Here is a 13,327-nt window from a genome sequence, read left to right on the forward strand (position 1 = left end):
TCTTAGGGTCTTAGAGCCCACTAGTCTCTTAAGTGTGCCATTTACAAAAGCTGTCGAAGATACCAATTCACGATGTGAAGAGTGGTTATTAGATGTTGACCCCCATCCTCCTGTCTATTATTGGTGTTTTGCATTTCAAATTATTCGTATTGTTTTGGGCTGTATCTTTTTAAGATCTGTTCACTCATTTTGGTGATTTGATGGTTTTGTGGCGTGAAATGAAATTTTTCGTTCTTATTTTAAACTTAAGTTAGAAAGCGAAAATTGATCATAAATTCGCTCTCTCATTAGTTGTTATTTTTCTTATGTGGCAATTTGACTTTATTTTTTTTCGTTTTGTGGATTTTTTGACTAATTGTGTTTCTTAATGGTTTTCTTTATAAAATGCTGATACGTATTGATATGAATTAGTCTCGAAAAAGCATTAGTTGCCTTCCGGGGTATTTAAAAAACTGCAGCTGTGCTTTATTAGAACACACGTATCACCTCTTAAAACTTTTCGTTGAAAAATTAAGAGAAAAGCAACCAAAACACAAGTCGAATTGCCGCACGTAAAAATATTGCAGCATTCAATTAAAAAAACATTTTTTGGTCTTTTGCTTTCTATCTTTTTGAGATGGCAGATCTAAGAAGCGGTTGCGGCTATTTAGTGGCAATCCGTCAGCTATTATATTTTATCTGCTCATTTGAATTGAAATCTAGCGGTTTTAACTAATTTGACAATAGTGTACAAAAGGTATTACGGATTGTCTCGTGGCTCTTTTTCTCGTTCTTTCTGATCTGTTACTTCGTCTTTGTAGACAGCATTTGTTGGCTGTTTTTTGAATCACACATTGATCAATTTAAAGGTTCTTGTTCATAACTAGCGGTTTTTACGACTTCCACAACACTTACTTTCAAAATTTAATAGTGTTTTTGGGGTCTAGGCTGCTTTTTGTCGTTTTTTTTTTGCGGTTGTTCTGTCCATTTTTCTCATTAATGATTGGTCTCATTTTACCTCTTTGTTAGACGTTTTTGAGCTAATCTAATTTTTTTTCAATTCAGACCTGAAAGTTTCTTAGAATTTGCTGCGACTTGTTTGCAAAAATTATTAGTGATTTTGCGATTTCTCGTAGTTTTTTGGTTGTTACTTATTTTCTCTAATGACAGGTCTCTATGCTCTCCAATGAGTCAGGTTTGAATCTATTTAATCGTTTTTTTTTGTTAGCGATCATTGTTCACAACTTTCAAAAATTTTAATTTTATCAGCGTCTTTTTTCATTTTTTTGTTGTTCTTTCACTTCGTTTCATTCATGATAGGTCTCATTCGTCCCTTTTATTAGGTTCTTTTGAGCTAATCTTATTTTCAACTAAAATTTTTTTGACTTTGCTGCGACTTGTTTTAGTAGTGATTATTTTCATTTTTGTGAGTTCTTTTTAGTTTTTTCTTTCACTTGTTGTCACTAATGACAGGTCTCTACTCTCTCTATTGAGTGAGACTTGAGTCTATTTAATTGTTTCTTTTTGGCAAATATTGATCACGACTTTGAAACGATTTGTTTTGTTTACATAGACTGCATTTTGCCGAATTTTGTTTTCGTTTTGTTGCTCTGTCTGTTACTCATTAATTTTAGTTCTCATTTGCTCTCTACTTGGTTATATTTGAATCGACTAAAGGTTTTCTGTTTATTTCAAAAAATAAATGAACTTTGACACCAATTTATTCTAAGATGTTAAAGCTCTTGATTTTTGCCTGGTTTGTGACAACTTTTTGATTCGTGGTCAGCCGTTTGTTTTCTTTAAATTGATATGTGCTTTCTATCTATGGACAGTGCGATGTATAATGCAGGTCAGCAGTTTTAATTGAATGTTTCAATGACTTTAATGCCATCTGTTTTCAGTGACATCATTAAAACAAGTTCTCGTTTTTTTTACCCGTATTCTTTGTCTGTCGTTTTCTACAAAGTTGGGGTTGGCTATTCAAAAGAGAAACCCCACCCACTTTAATTAGGAAATAAGACTCCCGCATATAAAAACCCCAACCTGACTTTTAACGAGCTGCGCGTTTACCGATTTTGACTATTCTTGGTGGTTCATGACCATGTCTTAGTGGCCCGCGGGACTTGATAGTAAACTAGGACAACCGAACAAATTGCGAACAAAATTAAAATTTGAAATGGTTTTTGTAAGGTGGTTTTTTCCATCGAATTATGGGGAGTTTTTCCATGCGTTTTTTTTGTTTTGCTAGACCCAGTCAATGCTTAGGGACCATTTTCTTCTCAATAAACAAGGGTAGCTTGAACTTGTCCATCCCAATAAGTGGTAGAGCGGTTTCAAAAGTTTTTCTTTGAGGATCCGGGAAAGAAGCTCAGATTGATAACGAATTCGTTTTCAAAATGGCTGACGACATAAAAGTAAAACTAAACTATAATTCTAAAGTGGTTTTAGTTTAGACAACCATTGATATGTTCACTGATTCGGGCAAGGCAAAGAGAACGAATTTCTGAAATAAATCTGTCTTTGACATGTTTTCAATTTTCTCCAGGAGAATATTACAGCTGCGTTATTACATTACATCTAAAAAGTAAATGAACTTTGACACCAGTTTATTCTAAAATGTTAGAGCTTTTGTATTTTGCCTGGTTTGTGGCAACTTTTTGATTCGTGGTCAGCCGTTTGTTTTCATTAAATTGATATGTGCTTTCTATCTATGGACAGTGCGACGTTAATGCAGGTCAGCAGTTTTAATTGAATGTTTCAAGACTTTGATGCCATCTGTTTTCAGTGACATCATAAAAACGAGTTTTCGCTTAATTTTTTTTTCACGTATTCTTGGTCTGTCGTTTTCTACGAAGTTGGAGTTGGCTATTCAAAGTCAAAATAGTTAAAGTTTTTTTGTCCTTTTTAGACAATAAATTTGATACCTGTTTTTCAAAGAGAAAAGAAACGAATTTAATAATTTTTCTAGTGTTGTTTACTCTCGTTGAAATTTTTGGTATGTTATTTTTTAATCGGATTCTCAGAAGAGTAGGCATGTTGGTCTCAATAAACTTTTTCTTTTAGAAACTTTCTTTTCTCGTAAAAACAACCAATAACAACCTTGAAGGATATTAATCCCATCTATTGGAGTCTTCATAGGCAAACAATGAAGAATTTGTGGATCCAAATTTTTTTTCAGTTGGGAGCTAAATTTAGTTACGTAAATGACTCAGTTTTTGGTAGTAATGTTTTGAGGAGTTTCTTCTTTTTTGATTGCTTCAAATAATTAGCTCAAAACTTTCATTACTATTTGTATTCTAATACTTCCGGTGGTTTACTTGATAAATATAAGCTCTAATAATGTCACTTGGTGCCACATAGGAACTTATAGCCTTGCTCTCACTGCTACTCAGTTGCTGATTTGTAGAAAAAATCTCATATATTATTCTTTCGACTGCTAATTTTATTATTAATATGCGGGATGAGTTCGAGAGGAAATTGTCGTTTAAATTTATTTTAGTTTTGAATTATAGATTTTAAGAAATCAAACAGATTGGTCACAGCAGGTTTTGTAAGAAACCCCCCTCATGGAAGAGAACCCCCAGCCATTTAATTTCAGTTAGTAATTAAAACTCCCGCATATAGAAACCCCAACTTGACTTTTAACGAGCTGCGCGTTTAGCGATTTTGACTATGCCTGGTGGGTCATGGCCATGCCTTAGCGGCCCGTGGTAACTTGATAGCAAACTCTGACAACCGAACAAATCGCGAACAAAATTCAAATTTAAAATGCGTTTTTTAAGGTTGTTTTTTCCGACAAAAGTCAAATTAGATTGACTGTCGTGAATTTTTGAGTGACTTGACCTCTTGCCTGATTTAACTTGCTGTCTGACTCAAAGTTGCAGGCAGCTAATTTCAAGTGGAAGCAGCATACTACTAAAACTCAAACACAAAGTGTCACCAATATTGATTTCATTTTCAAATTTGAAGGTTTCGGGTGACCAATTGAAATTCTAAAAATGTTATTTAGGGCGACTTAGAAAACTATAGCCTCGCTCTCACTGCTACTCAAATGCTGATTTGCAGCAAAAATCCTATAAACACTCCTCTTTTGACTCCTAATTTTATTACAAATACGAAGGATGAGTTTGCGAGGAAATTGTATTTTTCCTTTATCTTAGTTTCGAGTAACACATTTCAAGAAGTCACGAGACTAGACTGGTTTCGGAAAACAGCCCCCCTACCCCACGGAAACAAAACCTACTTAATTTTAGATAGCAAATAAATTCTCATGGAAATAAACCTCCACCTGACTTTTAACGAGCTGCGTGTTTGGGCCTGCCTCGCGTGTCATGGCGATGCCTTAGCGTCCCGCCGTGGGACTTGATAAAAAACTCTCACTGCCGAAAAAATCATAACGACCCAAATTAAAACTTTAGATGGTGTTTTTTTCCGTGGGTTTTTTTTACCTTTCTAATAATTTAATTTTTCCTCGGCTTTTATTTCCTAGTCCCAGTCACGGCATAGGATGGCATGTTCAGCTCAATAACATTTTTCTTTTAGAAACTATCTTTTCTCGTAAAAACAACCTATAACAACCTTGAAGGATATTAATCCCTTTTATTTAAGTCTTCATAGGCAAATAATGAAGCATTTGCGAATCTAAATTTTTTCATGTGGGAGCTAAATGTAGTTACGTAATTGACTCAGTTTTTTATTAACGATTTGAGGAGTTTCTTATTTGTTGATTTATTACTATTTGTGTTGTGATAGTTCTGGTTGTGTAATTGATATTTTTAGGCTCTAATACTGTCACTTGGGGCCATATAGAAACCTATAGCCCCTCTCTCAGCGCCTCTTAATCGCTGATTTATAGCAAAAATCAATTTTAATTTTTCTGTCGACTGCTAATTTTAAAACTGTTATGAGGGATGTGATCGAGAGGAAATTGTCCTTTAAATTTATTTTGGTTTTGAGTTACAGATTTCATGAAATCAAACAGGTTGGTCACGACAGGTTTTGTAAGAAACCCCCTCATGGAAGAGAAACCCCGCCCATTTAATTTCAGTTGGGAAATAAAACTCCGGCATATAGAAACCCCAACTTGACTTTTAACGAGCTGCGCGTTTAGCGATTTTGACTATGCCTGGTGGTTCATGGCCATGCCTTAGGGGCCCGTGGTAACTTGATAGCAAACTCTGACAACCGAACAAATCGCGAACAAAATTCAAATTTAAAATGCGTTTTTTAAGGTTGTTTTTTCCGTCTAGAATTGTGGGGAGTTTTTCCACGCGTTGTTTTGTTTTGCTAGACCCAGTCAATGCATAGACCCAGTCAAGGCATGGGTAGCATTTTTTTCTTAATAAAAAAGGGTAGCTTGAACTTGTCCATCCCAATAAGTGGTAGAGTAGTTTGAAATAATTTTTTTGAGGATCCGAGAGAGAAGCTCAGATTGATAACGAATTTGTTTTCAAAATGGCTGTCGACATAAAAGTAAAACTAAACTATAATTCTAAAGTGGTTTTAGTTTAGACAACCATTGATATATTCACTGATTTGGGCAAGTCAAAGAGAACGAATTTCTGAAATAAATCTGTCTTTGACATGTTTTCAATTTTCTCCATGAGAATATTACAGCTGCGTTATTACATAACATCTAAAAAGTAAATGAACTTTGACACCAGTTTATTCTGAAATGTTAGAGCTTTTGTATTTTGCCTGGTTTGTGGCAAATTTTTGATTCGTGTTCAGCCGTTTGTTTTCATTAAATTGATATGTGCTTTCTATCTATGGGCAGTGCGACGTTAATGCAGGTTGATCCGGGCAAGTCAAAAGAGAACAAATTTCTAAAATAAATCTGTCTTTGACGTGTTTCCAATTTTCCCCAAGGGAATATTACATCTGCGTTGGAGGTCGTTGAAGGTTTCTATTCAAAATGGATTCTGGCGTACCCGTTAAACTGCTATAACTACTCACGAACAAAGCATGAAGCAATTGTTGTAGTCTTGTAAGTTATTTTATGCAAAATGTTAGCTTGACCGTCGTGAATTTTCGAGTGACTCAAAGTGTTAGGCAGCTAATTTCAAGTGGAAGCAGCATACTACTAAAATTCAAACGAAAAGGGGCCCAATCTTTGATTTCTTTAAATTTGAAAGTTTTGGTTGACCAATAGAAACTCTAAAAATGTCATTTAGGGCGACTTAAAAAACTATGGCCTCGCTCTCACTGCTACTCAAATGCTGATTTGCTGCAAAAATCCTATAAATACTACTCTTTTGACTCCTAATTTTATTACAAATCGAGGGATGAGTTTGCGAGGAAATCGCCTTTTTTACTTTATCTTAGTTTTGAGTAACACACTTCAAGAAGTCGCGAGATTAGTCACAACCGGTTTTGGAAAACACCCCCCCCCCCCGACGGAAACAAAACCTACTTAATTTTAGATAGCAAATAAATTCTCATGGAAATAAACCCCCACTTGACTTTTAACGAGCTGCGTGTTTTGGGCCTGCCTCGCGTGTCATGGCGATGCCCTGGCGTCCCGCCGTGGGACCTGATAAAAAACTCTCACTGCCGAAAAAATCATACGACCCAAATTAATACTTTAAATGGTGTTTTTCTCCGTGGGTTTTTTTTCCTTTCTAATAATTTAATTTTTCCTCGGGCTTTTGTTTCCTAGTCCCAGTCACGGTATAGGTTGGCATGTTCAGCTCAATAACATTTTTCTTTTACAAACTATCTTTTCTCGTAAAAACAACCTATAACAACCTTGAAGGATATTAATCCCATTTATTTAAGCCTTCATAGGCAAATAATGAAGCATTTGCGAATCTAATTTTTTGCATTTGGGAGCTAAATGTAGTTACGTAATTGACTCAGCTTTTTATTAACGATTTGAGGAGTTTCTTATTTGTTGATTTATTACTATTTGTGTTGTGATAGTTCTGGTTGTGTAATTGATATTTTTAGGCTCTAATACTGTCACTTGGGGCCATATAGAAACCTATAGCCCCTCTCTCAGCGCCTCTTAATCGCTGATTTATAGCAAAAATCAATTTTTATTTTTCTGTCGACTGCTAATTTTTTCAACTGTTATGAGGGATGTGATCGAGAGGTAATTGTCCTTTAAATTTATTTTGGTTTTGAGTTACAGATTTCATGAAATCAAACAGGTTGGTCACGGCAGATTTTGTAAGAAACCCCCTCATGGAAGAGAAACCCCACCCATTTAATTTCAGTTAGGAAATAAAACTCCCGCATATAGAAACCCCAACTTGACTTTTAACGAGCTGCGCGTTTAGCGATTTTGACTATGCCTGGTGGGTCATGGCCATGCCTTAGCGGCCCGTGGTAACTTGATAGCAAACTCTGACAACCGAACAAATCGCGAACAAAATTCAAATTTAAAATGCGTTTTTTAAGGTTGTTTTTTCCGTCTAGAATTGTGGAGTTTTTCCACGCGTTGTTTTTTAGTTTTGCTAGACCCAGTCAATGCATAGACCCAGTCAAGGCATGGGTAGCATTTTTTTAAATAAAAAAGGGTAGCTTGAACTTGTCCATCCCAATAAGTGGTAGAGCAGTTTGAAATAATTTTTTTGAGGATCCGGGAGAGAAGCTCAGATTGATAACGAATTTGTTTTCAAAATGGCTGTCGACATAAAAGTAAAACTAAACTATAATTCTAAAGTGGTTTTAGTTTAGACAACCATTGATTTGTTCATTGATCCGGGCAGGTCAAAAGAGAACAAATTTCTAAAATAACTCTGTCTTTGACGTGTTTCCAATTTTCCCCAAGGGAATAGTACATCTGCGTTGGAGGTCGTTGAAGGTTTCTATTCAAAATGGATTCTGGCGTACACGTTAAACTGCTATAACTACTCACGAACAAAGTATGAAGCAGTTGTTGTAGTCTTGTAAGTTATTTTATGCAAAATGTTAGCTTGACCGTCGTGAATTTTCGAGTGACTCTAAGTGTTAGGCAGCTAATTTCAAGTGGAAGCAGCATACTACTAAAATTCAAACGAAAAGGGGCACCAATGTTTGATTTCATTTTTAAATTTGAAAGTTTTGGTTGACCAATTGAAACTCTAAAAATGTCATTTAGGGCGACTTAGAAAACTATGGCCTCGCTCTCACTGCTACTCAAATGCTGATTTGCTGCAAAAATCCTATAATTACTACTCTTTTGACTCCTAATTTTATTACAAATCGAGGGATGAGTTTGCGAGGAAATCGTCTTTTTTACTTTATCTTAGTTTTTAGTAACACATTTCAAGAAGTCGCGAGATTAGTCACAACCAGTTTTGGAAAACACCCCCACCCGACGGAAACAAAACCTACTTAATTTTAGATAGCAAATAATTTCTCATGGAAATAAACCCCCACTTGACTTTTAACGAGCTGCGTGTTTGGGCCTGCCTCGCGTGTCATGGCGATGCCTTAGCGTCCCGCCGTGGGACTTGATAAAAACTCTCACTGCCGAAAAAATCATAACGACCCAAATTAAAACTTTAAATGGTGTTTTTTCCGTGGGTTTTTTCCTTTCTAATAATTTAATTTTTCCTCGGGGCTTTTATTTCCTAGTCCCAGTCACGGCATAGGATGGCATGTTCAGCTCAATAACATTTTTCTTTTAGAAACTATCTTTTCTCGTAAAAACAATTTATAACAACCTTGAAGGATAATAATCCCATTTATTTAAGTCTTCATAGGCAAATAATGAAGCATTTGCGAATCTAATTTTTTTCATTTGGGAGCTAAATGTAGTTACGTAATTGACTCAGTTTTTTATTAACGATTTGAGGAGTTTCTTATTTGTTGATTTATTACTATTTGTGTTGTGATACTTCTGGTTGTGTAATTGATAGCTTTTTCTTCTTAATAAAAAAGGGTAGCTTGAACTTGTCCATCCCAATAAGTGGTAGAGCAGTTTGAAATATTTTTTTGTGAGGATCCGGGAGAGAAGCTCCGATTGATAACAAATTTGTTTTCAAAATGGCGGTCGACATAAAAGTAAAACTAAACTATAATTCTAAAGTGGTTTTAGTTTAGACAACCATTGATATGTTCATTGATCCGGGCAAGTCAAAAGAGAACAAATTTCTAATATAAATCTGTCTTCGACGTGTTTTCAATTTTCCCCAAGAGAATATTACATCTGCGTTGGAGGTCGTTGAATGTTTCTATTCAAAATGGTTTCTGGCGTACACGTTAAACTGCTATAACTACTCTCGAACAAAGTATGAAGCATTTGTTGTAGTCTTGTAAGTTACTTAATGCAAAATGTTAGCTTGACCGTGGTGAATTTTTTTAGTGACTCAAAGTGTTAGGCAGATAATTTCAAGTGGAAGCAGCATTCTACTAAAATTCAAACGAAAAGGGGCACCAATCTTTGATTTCATTTTTAAATTTGAAAGTTTCGGGTGACCAATTGAAACTCTAAAATTGTCATATAGGGCGACTTAGAAATCTATAGCCTCGCTCTCACTGCTACTCAAATGCTGATTTGCTGCAAAAATCCTATAAATACTACTCTTTTGACTCCTAATTTTATTACAAATCGAGGGATGAGTTTGCACTTGTCACTTGGGGCCATATAGAAACCTATAGCCCCTCTCTCAGCGCCTCTTAATCGCTGATTTATAGCAAAAATCAATTTTTATTTTTCTGTCGACTGCTAATTTTTTCAACTGTTATGAGGGATGTGATCGAGAGGAAATTGTCCTTTAAATTTATTTTGGTTTTGAGTTACAGATTTCATGAAATCAAACAGATTGGTCACGGCAGGTTTTGTAAGAAACCCCCTCATGGAAGAGAAACCCCACCCATTTAATTTCAGTTAGGAAATAAAACTCCCGCATATAGAAACCCAAACTTGACTTTTAACGAGCTGCGCGTTTAGCGATTTTGACTATGCCTGGTGGGTCATGGCCATGCCTTAGCGGCCCGTGGTAACTTGATAGCAAACTCTGACAACCGAACAAATCGCGAACAAAATTCAAATTTAAAATGCGTTTTATAAGGTTGTTTTTTCCGTCTAGAATTGTGGAGTTTTTCCACGCGTTGTTTTTTAGTTTTGCTAGACCCAGTCAATGCATAGACCCAGTCAAGGCATGGGTAGCATTTTTTTAAATAAAAAAGGGTAGCTTGAACTTGTCCATCCCAATAAGTGGTAGAGCAGTTTGAAATAATTTTTTTGAGGATCCGGGAGAGAAGCTCAGATTGATAACGAATTTGTTTTCAAAATGGCTGTCGACATAAAAGTAAAACTAAACTATAATTCTAAAGTGGTTTTAGTTTAGACAACCATTGATTTGTTCATTGATCCGGGCAGGTCAAAAGAGAACAAATTTCTAAAATAACTCTGTCTTTGACGTGTTTCCAATTTTCCCCAAGGGAATAGTACATCTGCGTTGGAGGTCGTTGAAGGTTTCTATTCAAGATGGATTCTGGCGTACACGTTAAACTGCTATAACTACTCACGAACAAAGTATGAAGCAATTGTTGTAGTCTTGTAAGTTATTTTATGCAAAATGTTAGCTTGACCGTCGTGAATTTTCGAGTGACTCTAAGTGTTAGGCAGCTAATTTCAAGTGGAAGCAGCATACTACTAAAATTCAAACGAAAAGGGGCACCAATGTTTGATTTCATTTTTAAATTTGAAAGTTTTGGTTGACCAATTGAAACTCTAAAAATGTCATTTAGGGCGACTTAGAAAACTATGGCCTCGCTCTCACTGCTACTCAAATGCTGATTTGCTGCAAAAATCCTATAATTACTACTCTTTTGACTCCTAATTTTATTACAAATCGAGGGATGAGTTTGCGAGGAAATCGTCTTTTTTACTTTATCTTAGTTTTTAGTAACACATTTCAAGAAGTCGCGAGATTAGTCACAACCGGTTTTGGAAAACACCCCCACCCGACGGAAACAAAACCTACTTAATTTTAGATAGCAAATAATTTCTCATGGAAATAAACCCCCACTTGACTTTTAACGAGCTGCGTGTTTGGGCCTGCCTCGCGTGTCATGGCGATGCCTTAGCGTCCCGCCGTGGGACTTGATAAAAAACTCTCACCGCCGAAAAAATCATAACGACCCAAATTAAAACTTTAAATGGTGTTTTTTCCGTGAGTTTTTTTTCCTTTCTAATAATTTAATTTTTCCTCGGGGCTTTTATTTCCTAGTCCCAGTCACGGCATAGGATGGCATGTTCAGCTCAATAACATTTTTCTTTTAGAAACTATCTTTTCTCGTAAAAACAACCTATAACAACCTTGAAGGATATTAATCCCATTTATTTAAGCCTTCATAGGCAAATAATGAAGCATTTGCGAATCTAATTTTTTGCATTTGGGAGCTAAATGTAGTTACGTAATTGACTCAGTTTTTTTTTAACGATTTGAGGAGTTTCTTATTTGTTGATTTATTACTATTTGTGTTGTGATGGTTCTGGTTGTGTAATTGATATTTTTAGGCGCTAATACTGTCACTTGGGGCCATATAGAAACCTATAGCCCCGCTCTCAGTGCCTCTTAATTGCTGATTTATAGCAAAAATCTCAAATTTTATTTTTCTTTCGACTGCTAATTTTATAACTATTATGAGGGATGTGTTCGAGAGGAAATTGTATTTTAATTTCATTTGAGTTTTGAGTTATGGATCTCATGAATTCAAACAGATTGGCTACGCCTGGTTTTGGAAGAAACTCCTCCTGGAAGAGAAATCCCATACAATTGATTTTAGTGTGAAAAAAAACTCCCACAGATAGAAACCCGCACTTGACTTTTAACGAGCTGTACATTTAGCGATTTTGGCTGTGGGTCATGGGCATGCCTTAGCGGCCCGTGGGACTTGACAGTAAACTACGACAACCGAAAAAAATTATCACGATTAAAATTTAAAATAGGGTTTCATTTCCATAATGGTTTTTCGTGTTTTTGCTCTTAGCCGTGAAGACATCTTTTTGTTGTGACCCCAATTTTATGGGGGGAGGAACTTTTAGCCGATCGATTTATCTATCGTTGTGCGTTTTGAGTGGTATCACTTGTAAGATCGTCAAAAGTAGAGTATAGAATTAAAGCGGTTTTTAAGTTTTCGTTTCTTGAAGGCAAAATCTAGGCTAAAATTTTTTGACTTATTTTTGCTTTTGATTGTGAGTTTTCTGTCAAGTTTTTGTTCATTATTGCTAAGTTTTAACTTTTTCGAGTTTTTCAGTTTTGTGGGTTTTAGTATCCTTGAGTTGACAGCATGCAATTTCTGGTCTTTTCGTTAATTTTAAGAATAGAAGAGATATAGATATAAATGTTGATTTTTTAAGAAAATTTTTTCCGTCTGGTCATTTGACTTCTGTTTGCATTCTTTTTTCCGGCAAAGTATACTCATGAAGAGTATGCGTGTGTTTTACTGGTGCATAGACACTGTTATCCGAACGAGTAGGTTGGCAACTAATGAGTTTTGTACTTTGAGACTGTTCATTAAATTTTTTTTAACCTTTTGGCTTTTACCGAGTCTCAACTGTTCTTTGTTACCGAGTTTCAATATTGACAGAGTATCATTGAAGTTTCGACGAAGTCTAAATGAACCTATGGTTGATTTTTGATGAATAGTTTTACGGTTTTTATCACTTTTTTTGTTTTTTCAGTTTTTGAACATAATTGTTGCTTCTCTGCGAGTTTTCTACTGCCTGAGTTATAAAAAGTCTCATTGATTGCTATAGTAAAATAAATGAACTTAAGCAATGATTCAGGATCATAACTTTTTGACTGTGGCCCTAATTTTTATATGTTTTTTGTTTCAAAAAATGTATGTGAATTTTTAGTTCTGACCTTTTTTTGTACGTTAGTGGTCTTGCCCTTTAATCCGATTTATTGAAGTCTTCATAGTTAAATAATGAAGCATTTAGGAATCTATCTTTGTTTTCACTTAGTACTAGTAGTTACGTAATTGACTGTTTGATATCGTGAAATTTTCTTGTAATTTTGAGTTTTGAGTTTTTCTTTTGTCTTATTGCATGTCCAGAATGATTGCTGACAGGTCCGATTGACTTTCCAATGAAATTTAAGTTAAATTTTTGACTATTTCCATTTGAAATCTAATGTTTTTTTAACTTAGTTTAACAAACCTTGAGATTTTTGAACTTTTTAATTCACTCTTGTTTTTCTGTGGAATTAGTCTCATTTGTTCAGACATTTATTTGTTTTATTTTGTAAATTTTTGGTGATCTGCCCGTAATTTTAAGTTGAGTTGTCCCTTATTCTCATTAATAACAAGTCTGATTAACCTTCTAACGATGAATCATTAAAATTAATTAGTGAGTCCAGTTCGTAGCTTTCTTGATTATCGGAGAGGTCATTTGTTTTTGAATATT

Source organism: Convolutriloba macropyga, chromosome 1 (genome assembly GCF_964194025.1).
Source record: "Convolutriloba macropyga chromosome 1, txConMacr16.3, whole genome shotgun sequence".
NCBI classification, from domain to species: domain Eukaryota; kingdom Metazoa; phylum Xenacoelomorpha; order Acoela; family Convolutidae; genus Convolutriloba; species Convolutriloba macropyga.